This window comes from Diadema antillarum, unplaced genomic scaffold (assembly GCF_040938485.1).
Source record: "Diadema antillarum isolate AM-2024a unplaced genomic scaffold, OU_Dant_1.0 seq00000635_RagTag, whole genome shotgun sequence".
Taxonomy (NCBI): Eukaryota; Metazoa; Echinodermata; class Echinoidea; order Diadematoida; family Diadematidae; genus Diadema; species Diadema antillarum.
In genome coordinates, this window is record NW_027271552.1 from 350364 (window position 1) to 367340 (window position 16977).

Sequence of the window (16977 nt, forward strand, 5' to 3'; positions counted from 1 at the left end):
TACCATACTACTAGTCCTAGTACACACAAGTCGTACATCCTCGCCTCATGTACCATAATCTGTGATCACGCATTGTCGGCACTGTACATACCGCTCGCATGCATGCACGCATTACCGCATCGCACAAACAGCTTCAGAGGAGTGTTAGCGCTGCGGCACTGCCCGGATAACTGGCGGTCACAGAACTCTACACAAGTTCTGTGCTGGCGATCCGGTTCTCACGAGTTACACGCAGAATGATCGTTGAGGGAGCTATATAAAGATTCGAACGATTCGAACGAGCCGTTAGTATTTATTGACGTTGTACAGCGTCGATAATATCCGAAACCATTATTGCATGATTACTAAGATATGAGAGCACTTTGGGGCGTGTAAGTCTCACTGTGTTGGTTATATGAAAGGTACTTTAACCTGAAACACAAACTAAGACAAGGCAATCTCAGGGAAACTTTGTAAAGGTACCAAAACTTCATATCTTTAACCTTTCCTATTATGATTTCGTGTTTATGGAGGGACAACATGTTTCAGTGTCGAGTTTCTTTCTTGTTGTTGATTCACCCATTTTAAGGCAAAATTTGCGATTTGACTTGACTTTTATTTTTGTGATGATAAATGTCCGTACGACATGATTCTGTCTCGTTTCATTTTTCTTCCCTGATTCAGAGAAATGCAACTGTGTGGACATCTGTCAGAGATTTCACGATAAAAAGCGGTTTGGAAATGACAGAGAAAACACATAATAGCTGAAAATTATCTTTACCTATTCTCATGAACACATATTAAGCATGATTTTCTTTTTTCAATGGGTAGGGTAAAATATACTTTTCTTCGTATGACTTAATCAATACATTGTAGTTGGATGCTATAGCAAACAGATGTGAATACTAAATGAGGATTACCATGGAATAATCTCTATGATAAACAACATGGAAAATGAGAAGTCATGGAAAAATATTCTCACACTCTTTTGTGTGAATTAACTTTTAGCCATAACGATCGAGTTAGCCACCCGCTTTCTGGCGGTATTTGATAGTCACATCACAAATCTGCAGGGCCGACCATATAAACTGCAGATACTTCACGTCCTTTTCTAAGTCCTCCTCATTATCCGTAGTGGTGTAGTTATCAAACATCCAGATTCTCTTCTTGCCTCTGAACCTTGATATCTGATTTCGAACAGTCTTCGGATCGGCAATATCATCTTTGTGGGTTAGCACAGTCAGTGAATTTGTGCCTGAAAAGAAATACGATACAAAAGTAGAAAAGACAAAATGCATACTTTCACAATCTAATACTAGCCGATAAGTGCGAAATTACATATTCCATCCAAATATCAACGTGGGATACAATCCTCAGATTATTCCCTCTCATGGGCGTCACGGGGGGGGGGGGGGTGCGTTGGGTGCGAACGCACCCCCCTTCAGATCCTTAAAAAAAAGAAGAAAAAAAAAACAGTCTGAGAGCGACCTCAACGCCGGACGCAAAATAATTATTCTTTTCTATTTTTTTTTCATATTTTGCACCAGGGACACACACACACACACACACACACAAAAGAAAATCGTCGGCAAAAACAATTCGCACCCCTGGTTCTGGCAGCACTGATTTTATACATATCTATTAGTATTCTACAGTGTTTACTATTTATCGACGTACTGTACATCCGTACGATACGGACCACTTATACACGTTTGCATGTACGTGTGCTACTTACAAGTATGTAGGGTCTATGTACGTTACTTCTGACCAATCCATATTGCCAGCCCAAGAGCGAGCCTTAGCCTCATTAAAAAAAAGAAAAAAAAAATAGAGGGGCAAGCATATTTTAGTTTTGCCCCCCCCCCATAACTAATAATTCCCGAAATGAGAAGATTTTCTTGCTTTTGAAAGAAAACAAAAATGTTGCCCCCATTAAGATATTGGAAGGCAAGCGCACCATTTGCCCCACCCCACATAATCATAATTCCCGCGATGAAAAGATTTTCTTGCTTTTTTGTTAGAATCAAGAAATCTGTCCAATTATTTCACCCAAAAGCAGTGGCGTAACTACGGAGGGGGGGGGGTGCGCCCCCTCCTAATCCGCTGGTAAAAAAAAAAAAATACCGAAATAGTAGTTCAAGTGTTAGTAAACTGCTTTTGAATGAAAGGGTGATCCAGAAATAAGATATTTTTCTATGATTTCTTTTAACCATAAGTAAATAGGTATATAGTGTGAAACATTGTTCAAAAAGCCCGGACCCGACAAAAGATTACGATTTCTGGTTGGCATTCTGCATATAAGCAGGATGTGCGCAGTGTACTCAATACATCCGAACGAAGAGTCGCTACAATGTTGCGCAATGTGATGTAGAATGTACACCTTTGTACCTTACGCTTCGTTTTATCAAAGCTAGATCATTGCATTTTGCAGTGTTGCTTTACATACTAGTCTATGTAAAAATGTCTTGCATTGCCAATAAAAAGACTTGACCTGGGCTAATTCCCAACTTTTCCATGTATATAATACACACACACAAACAAACACGCACAATTAGTTTAGGGGATGCTCTAAAGTGCAGATTTTGGACATCCTTTCCCCGCTTTGTCACTTCGACGCCACCTAGCTGGTCATACCTCCCCCAGTCATGAACATAAACCCACACCCTGGACTACCAGTGGCGGATCCAGGGGGAGGGGCGCACCGGGCGTCCCCCCCCCCCTTTAATTTCCAAAGCGAAAAAAAAAATAAAATAGTTGCAAACGGCAGTTTTTGGACAGTAAAATGTCAAAATTTTCAAGCTCGCTCGCTCCTCTCCTCGCATTTAGTCGTAATGCCATTCTCCGAAGTTGCTGCCAGTAATTGCCGGCAGTTGCGCCTGGTGCGCCCCCCCTTAATTTCCAAAGCGAAAAATATAGCTATACAAACGGCAGTTTGGGGACTGTAAAAGATGATGTCAAAATTTTCAAGCACGCTCGCTCCATTCGCTCGCATTTAATCTTTATGCCATTCTTCTGATGTTGCTGCCAGTAATTGCCTGCAGTTGCGCCCGGTGCGCCCCCCTTAATTTCCAAAGCGAAAAAATATTGCTAAGAACGGCAGTTTTTGGACTGTAAAATGTAAGATTTTCAAGCTCGCTCTCTTCGCTCGCTCGCATTAGTTGTTATGCAATACACCTGATGTTGCTGCCAGTAATTGCAGCAGTTCCGCCCGGTGCCCCTCCCCCTTAATTTCCAAAGCGAAAAAATATGGCTAAGAGCGGCAGTTTTTGGACTGTAAAATGTAAAATTTTCAAGCTCGCTCGTTCCGCTCGCTCGAATGTAATCATTATGCTCTCCTGATATTGCTGCCAGCAGTTGCGCCCGATGCGCCCCCTTAGATTCTAAAGCGTAGAAATATAGCTATACAAACGGCAGTTTGTTTTTTACTGTAAAATGTCAAAATTTTCAAGCTCGCTCGCTCGCTCGATCGCATTTAATTGTTATGCAATTCTCCTGATGTTACTGCCAGTAATTGCCGGCAGTTGCGCCCGGTGCGCCCCCCCCCCCTTACTTCCAAAGCGAAAAATATGGCTCCAAATGGCAGTTTTTGGACTGTAAAATGTCAAAATTTTCAAGCTCGCTCTCTTCGCTCGCTCGCATTTAATTGTTATGCCATTCACCTGATGCTGCTGCCAGTAATTGCCGGCAGTTGTGCCCGGTGCGCCCCCCCCCCCCCCCCTCCTTTATTTCCAAAGCGAAAAAATATGGCTCCAAATGGCAGTTTTTGGACTGTAAAATGTCAAAATTTTCAAGCTCGCTCTCTTCGCTCGCTCGCATTTAATTGTTATGCCATTCACCTGATGTTGCTGCCAGTAATTGCCAGCAGTTGCACCCGGTGTGCCCCCCTTAATTTCCAAAGCAAAAAGATATGGCTACAAATGGCAGTTTTTGGACTGTAAAATGTCAAAATTGTCAAGCTCGCTCGCTCGTTCGCTGGCATTTAATTGTTATGCAATTCTCCTGATGTTTCTGCTAGTAATTACCGGCAGTTGCGCCCGTTGCGCCCCCCTCCCCTCCTTTATTTCCAAAGCTAAAAAATATGGCTCCAAATGGCAGTTTTTGGACTGTAAAATGTCAAAGTTTTCAAGCTCGCTCTCTTCGCTCGCTCGCATTTAATTGCTATGCCATTCACCTGATGTTGCTGCCAGTAATTGCCAGCAGTTGCGCCCAGTGTGCCCCCTTAATTTCCAAAGCAAATAAATATGGCTACAAATGGCAGTTTTTGGACTGTAAAATGTCAAAAATTTCAAGCTCGCTCGCTCGCTCGCTCGCATTTAATTGTCATGCAATTCTCCTGATGTTACTACCAGTAATTACCGGCAGTTGCGCCCGTTGCGCCCCCACCCCTCCTTTATTTCCAAAGCGAAAAAGTATGGCTCCAAATGGCAGTTTTTGGACTGTAAAATGTCAAATTATTCAAGCTCGCTCTCTTCGCTCGCTCGCATTTAATTATTATGCCATTCACCTGATGTTGCTGCCAGTAATTGCCAGCAGTTGCACCCGGTGCGCCCCCCCCCCTTAATTTACAAAGTAATAAAATATGGCTATAAAACGGCAGTTTTTGGACTGTAAAATGTCAAAATTTTCAAGCTCGCTCGCTCCCCTCGCTCGCATGTAGTCGTTATGCCATTCTCCTGATATCGCTGCCAGTGATTTGTCGTTTCACACCGTCATTCCATAATCCATTTATAGGGGGTACAACCCCCTCCGGCACTTCCACACCCTCCCCCTACCCTTGCTCGCTCCCTCGCATACTAACCCCCCCCCCCCCCCCCCCCCAAGATGAAATCCTAGCTACGCCGGTGCCCCTTCCCCGCTTGGTTTCCCTCAAAAAAAAAAAAAAAACAGTAAAAGTCTAGGGATTGAGAGCTTCAATTGAGAGCTTCCTATATTCCAAATGTCTGTCCAAAAAATCTCGTAAACATTTAGTCTCAAAACGCACCCCCTTGAAAAAAAGCTGGTGACGCCCCTGCCTCTATGCGACCAATATCTTGTTACCCCTTTGTAACAAAGGATAAGACCCTCAAAAGAACTAATAGAAAGTGTCACTGTCGACTATAAAAGAGGAGGAAGCTTGTCAGAGGGTGGTCACAGATTAATTCTATTTTGTAAGACATGCATAACTGTACTGTAAAGAAAGAGAAAGTTCAATCAATACGTGTGTAATTAATTCACAAAGAAGGATTTCACCAATGTAGTTCCTATAGTGTTCTGAAAAACAATGGAATTTTACAACTCAAAGTGTATATCAAAATATCCTTTGTATTTCTTTTTTGCTATCTCCATTGTCATGGTGACTGCGTTACATGAATTATGCGCATTCAGTCAGTCAAATGAACACCTCTCTAGAAAAACCAAGCCGGTAGCCCCTTGAATCTTGTGTACATGTGCATTTCAGTGCTCTTATGTTTGTCTCAGTGACATCATTTTGCATCCAATAACGTATTCACTTCATTTGTTCATTGTGATTTTATACACCATTATATCTTTCTCCATTCTTGATTTTTTATTAATATTGACTTAATTCATTTGGTTAATTTAAATTGGAATGTGTATACGTCGAAAGTAATGTGCAACTGATAAATTTCCTTTGCAATTATGTGTGAATAATAGTATTTTTTTTTGGGGGGGGTAAAAATCAGGATATATTTTCATATCTAAAGCCAATCTATTATGTCTGATTCTGTGAAGAGAGCAGATGTCATCTCTTTGGTTCCATTTTTTTTTTACTTTTACGTTAACAGCTACTAAATAATGTGAAAGACCTTATGACTAAAGATGTAAGAGACTCTGCGTATAAGTACATACCGAGATGTTGCTTTACCATGTTGCAGAACTTTTTAATGAACGTTCTTCAATCTTCTCCAATGTCTGGTCTGGAAGTATCAAAAATATTATTGTACATTTGCTAGATGCTCAGCGCAAGTTGTGTCTTGTGATAAACACATGACATCACTGAACTTACAGCCCCTACAGTTTCCACGCATTAGTACATGCTGTTTCTCACACCTTACTTTGCTGCCACAGATCTTTGATACCAATGGTAGCATTTAGGACCCACTTTTCCTCAAACCGTTTATTACAATACGTATATGATAATGATTTTTTTGTCTTTATCTCTTTAAGCTTGCAATGGTCTTGCACTCGTTTTTATCATTATTATGATATGAATTATTATGATGGTTAATTTAGTCAACAAAAATCAAATATTATGCGGACGCTGTCAAATGGTCTTCATTATGAGAAGATGTCATTGTAACAAAACCAAGTCGTATGTTAAGTCTCTATGTTATGCAAAGGAAGAAAAGCATAGGGACATTGACAAAGTAGCCCGTCATTCATGGAGAAAGTATCGTGCAACGTCTGCATTTTATTTTGGAGTCTTGTTTCTGTTATATTCCAATAATCATCGTATGATACAAATTATTCTAACTGACCTGACAACACAAAGGCATACAAGACTTTCTTCCACAAAGATAATATCTCCCGGGAGAGATATATTCAAAACAATGTCGCAGAAAACAAATAAACAGTAAAATGGTGACAAATTGTGTCAGATTAAGTGACGTCGTGCGAGGCGATGTCATTTTAGGTATCCAGGTCACCTCACAATCAAATGTGATTATTAATCATGAAACTACTATCTGTAACCACTAGTAATGTTAAGAACTGCATTGACATCCTCTCACAACAGAACCCCTTCCCAAGTCCAAGTGCTTTATTACGTTGTTACAGTAAACTTAAACATATTAAGTTATTAATTAATGTAAAATGATGTATTAACCCGGTATTATAAAGAAGGAAACTTCTTACTTTCGATGATAGACAAACACAGCACAGTGACATTCTTCTTCTTTTCTTTTGACGCCAACTTCCAGATGATTTACACGGAATATTCCATCTGGAAAAAAAGGAAAATACAGAGATAAAGTAAGTAGACCTAATCCTATTTGATGGCAGGACTGTACCTTGACTATCTTATAGACAGCAATAATGATGTCGCAAACTAAATCGTTGTCATGACAATTGTGGAAAATCTCCTGAAATGAAATATAAGTAATATGCATGATGTACCTAGTGGACAATCTTTATTCCACTACCTGTGTAGAATATTACAAAAATATTGTTCTGTTGAAGCTACAGTGTATAATGAAACAAATAAATGCAGAAAGATTTAAACGAAAAAAAAAAACAACAACACACACACACATGTAGAGCGTCCGTAAATTCTAAATAAAGGGGGGGGGGGACTTGCAACGGAGACTCCATGTGGCCAAAATAAAGAAAAAAAAATCGTGGGATTCGGACGGCATACAAAAACAGATAATACATTCTTGCGGGGAAACTGTGGCACAGTACCATAAAGCTGCACTATTAACAGACATTGGTAGAATTGAGGTAACTAAATCAGATACAAAAGGGAATGGGGAAAATGGGGTAGACGTAAAGTGAAATTCCAATAGTTGACACAATCCTTTGTTGATTAAGTTGCTATAGTACAATATTTCACTGACTATAGTATTTAAAGGTAACGATTATATTTATTTAAGGAATACGTACCGCAGGGCTTTTGTTTGTTTTTTGATTGAAGTTGTGCCTTCAAGAATAATTATTTTATTTTCAAGTTGTGTACTTACTGCACTCCTCCTTTAGGCGTTCCAAAGTGTCAGATGAGAAATCCTGTATACCACATGTGTCAATCAAGTCGATTCTCTCGGCTAATATGTGATGGAAGCGGCGCCGGGTCTTCCTTCCCCCATCTTCTTCTATTCCTTCCTTAGTCACGGTGGAATAATTCCCTGTTAGTGGATAAAGGGACACAGAAGGCTCATGATATAGTACATTCAGTAAGAGGAAGAGAGATCGCCCTTTACCTTTCTTTCTCGCTTTTTGTCTCCATCTTTTTAACCACCATGACTTTGAAGTCTAGCTTACAGTTGGCATACACACAAAGAGGGTAAGTTGATATGAGTCTGAGTCGGTAAGTTGTTCGTCTGATTGAACTACCATCTTGTATTGCGACTTAGTTGCAAATAAGGAAGACTGTATTCTGTTGGTGTGGTTGAGTATATTAAATTTATTTGCCTTCATGTCTCACTAGCCAATAACGTGTTCACTTCCTTGCAGCCCGGCAAAGAAAACAAGAAAAGGAGTATTGGATGTTGTACAAGAAATATCTGACTGGTGTAAAAGTGTCCTAGTTACCGAGTGTTTCCTTTCTTTCTATGTTTTTTTTTTAACGAGGCAAAGTGTATCTCAAGGAAAATAAATGTAATAATAGCATAATTACAATTTTAATATTTATTACTTATAACACGTAATGTAATATTTCTGTTCGTAGTTGCATCTTATATGTAACGGAGTGAATTATGCCGCATCGGTTAACGTTTAAGATTGCTTTATGATCTTATCTACTAACCCAAAATCCTACACAAGAGCACATACGATGTAAGAAGAAATAAATAAACTGCGCACACCACAGCTATACCGATGGATTATTATTATCATTTTTTTGGGGGGGGGGATTGGGGAATGAGATGAAAAAAAAAAAGGTTATATTTAACGTGGCAGTATTTTGCCTATCAAAATAATCAATAATTCGATGTACTGTCATCCTTTTACTATTTACTGGGTTTTTTGTGCCTTTTGTTGTACACGGGAGAGCAGGGGCCATTTCATGAAGGGTTTTATCTTTTTTTCTGACAAACTGTTATACGCTACTGAAATCCTTGCATCTGACTGGATGAGAGCAAATTTGTCCCACAAGTTTGTCGGACAAAACGCTTTTGAAATGTCCCCAAGAACTGATTACTTTTGAAACGGATGCTGGGACAGAATATGAATTTTTCAATGAAAATATGATAGTCTGTGATATTACCCTAAGTTTTATAGATGATCACCATGCACAAGCGAAAAATGCCAATACAGTTTTGCTGTACGACATCCATGTATAAAACTCATCAAGATGAGCGTACATGACGTGAAATGAAAAAAAAAAAGAATATTGCGCTCCCGTTGTTTTTCAAAGTGTGAAAAAATTCGATTAACAAACCATTAACAATCAATTACCATTCAGGGCAAAGTTGAGCGAATTGATGAGACATGATTTGCCAGCAGCAATTTCACCGAAGAAGCTGATGTTCACCTTCGATGGAGCATCGAAACGCTTATCATACCGTGCCTTTCCTGGTTGGTATCCCCTGATTTTCTGCCGAAGCTCGTCTCGTTGTTTACGCAAACTGTTCACTATGAGCAAAAAAGGAAATCATAATGAATAATATTCAAGTCTAAATACTGTCAATTATTTGCAGATCGTTAGGGTCAATGACGCACTACGAAATCGTTTTGCACTTATCGTGCAGTTACGATTTTCGTTGACTTCTCACATTTCATTTTCAAATTGAATGTTTCCCTTGATCCTGAAAGTGCATTTAAGCTGAAAAATTAACAAAGTAAGAAACACAATTCCAGTTCATGTAAACCCAGAAACATTCCTTCCTCTCAACATATCTTAAAATGCTTTTCATAGACAATTTTTCCTTGATTCTGTTGTAGATTTTTATGTTGTATCCCTTTAAAGGGGATGGCTAGTAACCGATCGGTGGGAATCAGTGGGAATGCTGAGGGATGATTGTTCCAATCCTTGTGGGATTCATTTAAGAGTACATTATATATCTACTGTTGTGTGAAAATTATTTGCTTCAGAACGGTCTCATATTCAAGTAATGTGCAGATTAAGCCCCGTCACTGACCAGGGATGCTTACCTGGAAACATTAAACTGCACATTACTTGAATATGAGACCATTCTGAAGCAAATAATTTTCACACAAGAATAGATATATAATGTACTCTTAAATGAATCCCACAAGGATTGGAACAATCATCCCTCAGCATTCCCACTGATTCCCACTGATCAGTTACTAGCCATCCCCTTTAAGTATATAATCTGGATGAAAGTATACAGTTAATCATCATCATTCTGACAATGTACTGAAATAACAGTGATTGGATATCATTTCACAAGATTCAGGTAACCTGAGGTAAGCTATTATGATCACCAGCCTATCATTCAGAAATAATGAACAGATGAACAAATGAAGAAATGTGAGAATACTTATATACACACATGATATAATATATATATATATATATATATATATATATATGTATACATGTATATATATATATATATATATATATATATACACACACACATATTATGTGGGTTTTTTTGCAATAGTTTATTTATTTCCATCATCACAAAGAAAAGAAAAGAAAAAGTTGACATAATCCAAAGTGATACAATTTTTTTTTTCATTTCTCTTACACTCGTCCGATAAAGGATTTTTTTTTTAATACAATATAAATTATACACGAATGATGTCGTAAAAAAAGAAACAATGCACTTTGTCATGGCAACAAAAATAGTAAATAATCACAATGATGGAAAACAGTGTTCCACTAAAAAAGCCACGCTTGTAAAACGTGGAACACTGGAACAAAACAACAACAGCACCAATTTGTTATACCAATAAGACATATTCATTTTAAATTCTTCTATATACTATTGTACATTTTACTCATTGATATAATGATGTTGATACTATGAACAATACTTACTAGGATTTTAGGATGCAAACGTATAAACTATATAACATATCACATTTGTGGCACAGACACTATGGGGCCAGGTGTGCCAGGAAAATTGAACTGAAAGGAAGATATGCAATCGGCCACAAAAAAAAACATAACGACGACAACAACAACAATAACACAATACACAGAAACAACAGAATTTGAGGAAATGCACTCAGACAGATACTGGACAACGAAGAACGAGGAAAAAGGAGCAGGGAAGAATAGAGAAGGAAAAGGAGAGGGATGGAAAAGGTCTGTGGACACACTACAAAATCTCAAGGAAAAGTGAAACATGACGGGTTTTTTCATTGAACAGAATTAACTGGTATATTTAGAAAACAAATATTTTTTGAGTTTATACCTAAATGTAATTAACTTCACAGATTCTTTTAGATCATTATCTAAGATATTCCAAAATCTCGGTCCGGTATAAACAAATGTATTTTGAGTTTGTACAGTTCTAACTAAGGGAAGATGAAATTCTTTAGATTGTCTAGTGGGATAGTTATGTACGTGGCTGTTACGGTGAAATAAAGAATAAAATATTTTGGGTAGATGATTGCAGTTGTAATTAAACATAAATTGACCAAGTTGAAACAAATACAACTCTTTTATTTTCAGAATTTTGTGCTCAAGGAAAAGCTTGTCAATATGTGCTCGGATATGAAGGTTAAAAACGATTCTGAGCGCCATCTTTTGCAGAAGAAAAAGTTTATCTAACAATGTCGAATATGTATTCCCCCAAGCAAGAATTCGTGTTTGTGTGTGTGTGTGTGTGTGTTTGTGTCGGTGTGTTAGCGTGTTTTTGTATATTGTATACAAAAAGAGAAATAAAGAAATGTACTAAAATCTTTCAGCGTCATGATAAGGCGTGCATCATATTGGAAACTGTAGTGCCCCATCACCCTCTGGACACAAATTGTATGTTAAGTTAACTTTTCTCATACACAACTCTGCTTCCACGTCAGCCGGATCTGGTTTGGGTGGTCTCCGCCAGCAGGGATTCCAGCTACATCCTGTAAAACAAAGTTGAAACATTTCCATGAATTAGATTGTGTTCATTTTCTTTTTTGGAGCACGGTTTGTTGAATATTGACTCTAGAGGGGCTTTCTGCATACGTGCAAGAATTCACTTTCCCAATGTTACTTTCTAAGGAAATAAAAACGTGTAGGATATAAGAAAACGTTTGGTGTGTGTTTATGTGTGTGTGTGTTTAATTTTGAAGTGGGGAGTACGGATTACGTGTTGACTCTATAGAGGGGGCCTATCTGACAGTGCTGCACATAATTATATGTGCGAGAATCCACTTTCGCGATGTTACAAAAGTAGAAAGTCTGATGACGTATTCATGCTTATCGTGTACACTATAGTGCATTGCCTATTGATTTTAAATCACACATATTCATGTTGAAATTGTGAGAAAACACTTATGCAGAACAATTTGTTTCAGAATAATCATGCCTAAAATAATTCGAAGGAACTGATTTGTTTGATAATTATATCGTTATTCTTCTCGGTATTTGTTGTCAATAAATGTTAATCATCAATACCTTTCGCAGGTAGGCAGTCCGGATAGTACTTTTGAAGGATCTTTCCAACAAGGCAAAACAGCGTGACAAGGGCAACAGTAACACCGATGACTAGTCCAATGATGAGACCAGAATAGTCATGTTGTCTTGCTGTTATTTGTAAAGGGTAATGTAAAGAACGAAATAAGTAATATTGCATCTTCATTTAGTTTCTTTTGCCGTGCTACACAAATACTGCAAAATGTTATGTTTACATCGAGAAACTCATCATCCAAGCTTTGTATGTATTGAACAGAGTAAAATCCATGGTTACTCAAGTTTTTTTTTTTCATTCCTGAGGAAAACCCCGTAAGAATTTTGCAAAACCCTCACTTGGATAATCATGTAGAGTCTTCTAGTACAAACCTTTTAACAAATCTGCGTATTTACTTAACAGCTCTCCCAATAATTTTTTGTTTGTTTGTTTAAAAATACTATCGAGAGATTCGGTTTTTCTATTAGAGTACGTTTGAGAAATTGTATTTTTTATCTTGTCCTGTCCCTTTGTCTCTTGGTTAATATCGTTTTAAAGGGAGCATTTTACCTTCATTGCTTGCATCTGAAGGCTGTGAAGAGAGGCCGATTTAAAATCGAAAATTGATATCCTACCTCAGAACTATTCCTAGTTAGATGAACGACTGATCATTCGCCAAACTGAACGAAATGTCATTGTCTTCAGCTTTTTGCAAGCTAAAATACAGCCACTAAACATTCTGAAATTATTTCACTCATGACAATCATATGTAAAATCTCTTTTCCACCAACCCCTCATGATTACGACATGATGCCATTTTTTTTACTCACCTGTAACTGTCAGGAAGGTGGAATTCGAGAAAACCTCAAAATTCTCCTGCAGAATTTGGCAGTGGTAGCGACCCTCATCTGCCATTTGCAAGTCGGTGATGACGAGACTAAAATTCCTGTTCATTTCGAAGCGTTCGTCCTTGCTTACAAGATTCCCATCGAAGTATGATGCCTTCCTCATCTGTAAATGCTGATGTGAGCTGTTCTCCTTGACCCAGATCGCAGCGAGTGGCTCCTCTTTGAAGTGACATGGAAGTCGGGTGTCTTCCCTTGTCCATACCTGGAATTTGGGGGTGGTGGTTACCATAGAGGCTAGACGATAGGAAATAAAGAAAAAGTCCTTTTCAATGATGGCTTTTGCAAGTACATTTAATAATATGTGAGCTTCAGCTATCTAAAATGAAAAAAGCAAACCATCAATTCGCCTGAACTCCTTGCCTGAAATTTAGCAAAGAAACTAATGTTTACAGCCTTTTCTTCTTTTTTTCCTTCCGATTCCTTGAGTTTCAAAAATTTGGTAGGTTAAATGGATAGTACATTATTGGTGAAGGCGAGGATTAGGCATTTAACTTTTTGTGAAGAACCAAGAAACTACTTATGAAATAGTACAGAGCATACCTTTCTAAGACGAATTCAAAGTTAATTTGCTGAAAATTGGTTTTCGAATAGCTGAGACATCCAAAAACAAAGTAATACACAGCGATCATAATAACATATGGGTCCCACACTTTATTAGGATTGCTCTATTTTGCGTATCTCGGTCATTTCAAAACCAATGTTCATCAAATAAACTTTAAATTCCTCTTAGAATCGCATGCTCTTTCTTATTTCATAAAAGGTTTGTCATTATCTCACCCCAAAATGTTAGAAACCTGGGCCCCATTTCATAAAAGATGTTCGGATGACAACTCTTGGTGGAATGACCACTTTCCACAGCAAACAACCAATCAGGAAGCTGTATTCTTGTCGTTACCATGACAATAGTCATTCCAGCAAAGAGTTGTCATCAAATAAACTCTTTATGAAATGGGGACCTGATGTTACGTCTCAACGGAACCTATACGTTCCCTACAAGCATTATTTCGAAGGTAATCTAGAGCTTATGTATTGAAGTGAAATGGCAATGGCAGCTATTCAAACACTGTTTAAATTGTTTGATTCCGTGGGTTTGCTTTGAAACACAACAATAGCACTGACTGACAAAGAAAGCGAGACGTTGATTCCTCTCCATGATTTTTATAGTTCACCGTGATGAAAGCACAGTAAAGTAAAGTAAAAAAGATTCGAAGTAAAACATCGCTACAACTTTCAATGATTATTATCTTGATAGTGCAATCACCTGACAACTGAACTGTTCTTACCTTCTGCAATGTTCAATATTGATATCACTTTTTTAAACATCCCTATATATTATACTTGTGTCTGCTTCGCTCTAAACAGCCTAGTTAGCACATTTATAACATCAAGAATATCAGGATGCAAAACGATTCCCTGTAAAAAGAAATAAAAAACAGAAGTACGAAAAACAACAAAACACCAAAGCAAAGAGAACATAATCCATAGCAACAAAAGAAAAAGAAGCAACAACAACAACGAAAAATGTCCAATGATGCACTCTCACCTGTAATCTTATCACACCACACGCCGTAATCTTCAAACATTTTGAAAAAAAAAACACACTTTAGAATGATATAACATAAACATTGCTTTTAATACCAATCTCAACCTAACATTATTATGTTACATTGTTTAACAATTTCCAGTTTGCCTACCTGAATAAAAGCCTACCTGCTAAATGCACTTGTTATAGGAAAAGGACCTCGTGTGTGTTCAATACCTTCAATTTGACCTCAAATTAATTGATCAAGTGTTGTGTTGGTATGTTAATTCCAGAGCAGATGCATATGCGTCTTTGATAACATAATGCTCTTATATAGCGCGATTCAACACAAAATAGGTTTTCAAAGCGCTTTACATACATACATACATACATACATAATGAAACATAGTTACAACTGGAAATTGGCAAACCACATATCATATTAATTCTACTATACTACTGCAAAAGTTACTGAACGTTGCACGCTAAACGAAATAAGTGAGTTTTCATTTGTTTTTGGAACAGTTCAGAGTTTTCTTGGGATCGGAGTGGCTGAGGAAGGGAGTTCCAGAGGACTGGACCTGCATAAGCAAAAGTCCTTTTATCGTATCTCTTGGTCCTTCTTGTGTTGAGTTGAAGCAAGTGCTGAGAGGCAGATCGAAGATTTCTTGTAGAGACGTATGGAGTGACGAGTTCAGATATATCTTTATTACAGAACCACTTATGTGTACGATCATTTCGTAATGTTCTGTACTACCTGTAAACTTCCGCCTTATTCATCACGTTCATAACGTACAAGGTTCAAAGTGCATTTTAGAATCCCAACTGCCTCAGGGCTGCCTCAATAGTCTCAATAGAACAAGTGCTTCGGTGACTGTGCGTATCATTATAATTGTATTCAATATGTCGCCAGACATATGCCAGACAGAACCCTTACCAAATGATATAGAGATAGGACCTAACTGCATGATTGGTCTCTCTCTCCCACTCCCCCCCCTCTCTCTCTCTCTCTCTTAAAACATAATGAGGAGTAGCCTCAAATGCACATGCACGTTGGCACGTTTGAACGTCTCAAATCATACTACACAGTAATTGACTTGTGAGTGGTAATTACAGACATTTACGAACTTGAACATGCAAAGCATTCACACATTCTGTCAGCTTTGCTTTAAAAAAAACTACAGACTTGAGAAAGAGATTTTTAGAATTATTGTATATTCCACATGTTTTTTTCATTTCTTTTTGTTTTATAATTATACTTTTTACAACTAGTATTTTTGTGAGAGAGGATCACAATTTGAAACTTCCCAACTTGATGTACAAAATGTCAACTACATTCACGGTATTCCTAGACACACACACACACATACACACACACACACACACACACTTAAAAATACACCTACTTCCATGATGCTTCTTGTTTTATCAGATACAGCCAGGTTCTGTCGTCCCTATCATCTCATCAGAGCTTGGTATATGATTTTTTGGTTTACTATAACAGTTTATTTCTTTGTTGGTGTTGTTGTTGTTTTCATTTTTTATTATAAGCTACATACACAAGCGAATAAAACATTACTAGCACTGTCTGCGAGCCATGAGACATAAAAATGTCATCTTGATTTAAAAAAAAAATCCTGTGCTCGTTTTATAAGAGATTACTGCAACATCGTACAAAAGGTGTTTGCATTAATTCATGCTATTCTTAGGAACATCACATATTGCAGCAGAACTTTGAGAATAAACCCATGAATCTGACCAATTTAGAGATAAACTTAGCTTGATGTAATAAAAAGTATATAACACACGATATAAATGGTTATCTAAGAACTTAAAGCAGAATACTAAAGAAAATACATATTTTGTTGGATTATTCCCCCATTTCAAGCATAGAGCATGTTAATCACAGCGGCCTTTAATTCATCCATTACAGAAAATTGCGTTTTGTAGAACGGCTGCTCAGAAAAATTGTATCCTGAATCATGCTCAATCGGTGGTGATCCGTGGTTATTTTGGGGGCGTGTCCATGACGTCATGGGATGAAAGGCAAACCCGGAAGTATCACACAACAGCCTAAGCTTACCTATGTATGCTCTCGATGAGAGCGTGATGTCGAGGCTCATACCCGAAATCCCAAGACATTTTTTAACAGAATGTCACACAAAATGAAATAATATTGTTTTCTACTTCAAGTCTCCTGTGAAATCACACATTTCCTCATTTAAATAGAGTCTGTTACGTGTTATTTAGGCCACGAATACAGCAGCTGTCAGGCCTAGTGCCTGTACGATGGTGCTTCGTAGTCGATCAGTCACATGCATGCGCCCATCACCGGCCACGTAGGTCG

At 37.9% G+C, this 16977-nt stretch overlaps 1 long non-coding RNA gene across 1 annotated transcript; it reads right to left on the reverse strand.

Annotated features, from left to right (window-relative positions):
• Window positions 1-1052: 1052 nt before the first annotated feature.
• Window positions 1053-6897, reverse strand: LOC139736292 (uncharacterized). The gene is made up of 3 exons (XR_011711252.1): window positions 6832-6897; window positions 5827-5894; window positions 1053-1234 (listed from the first exon to the last, which is right to left on the reverse strand). It is a non-coding gene; the product is annotated as an uncharacterized lncRNA (long non-coding RNA).
• Window positions 6898-16977: the final 10080 nt, after the last annotated feature.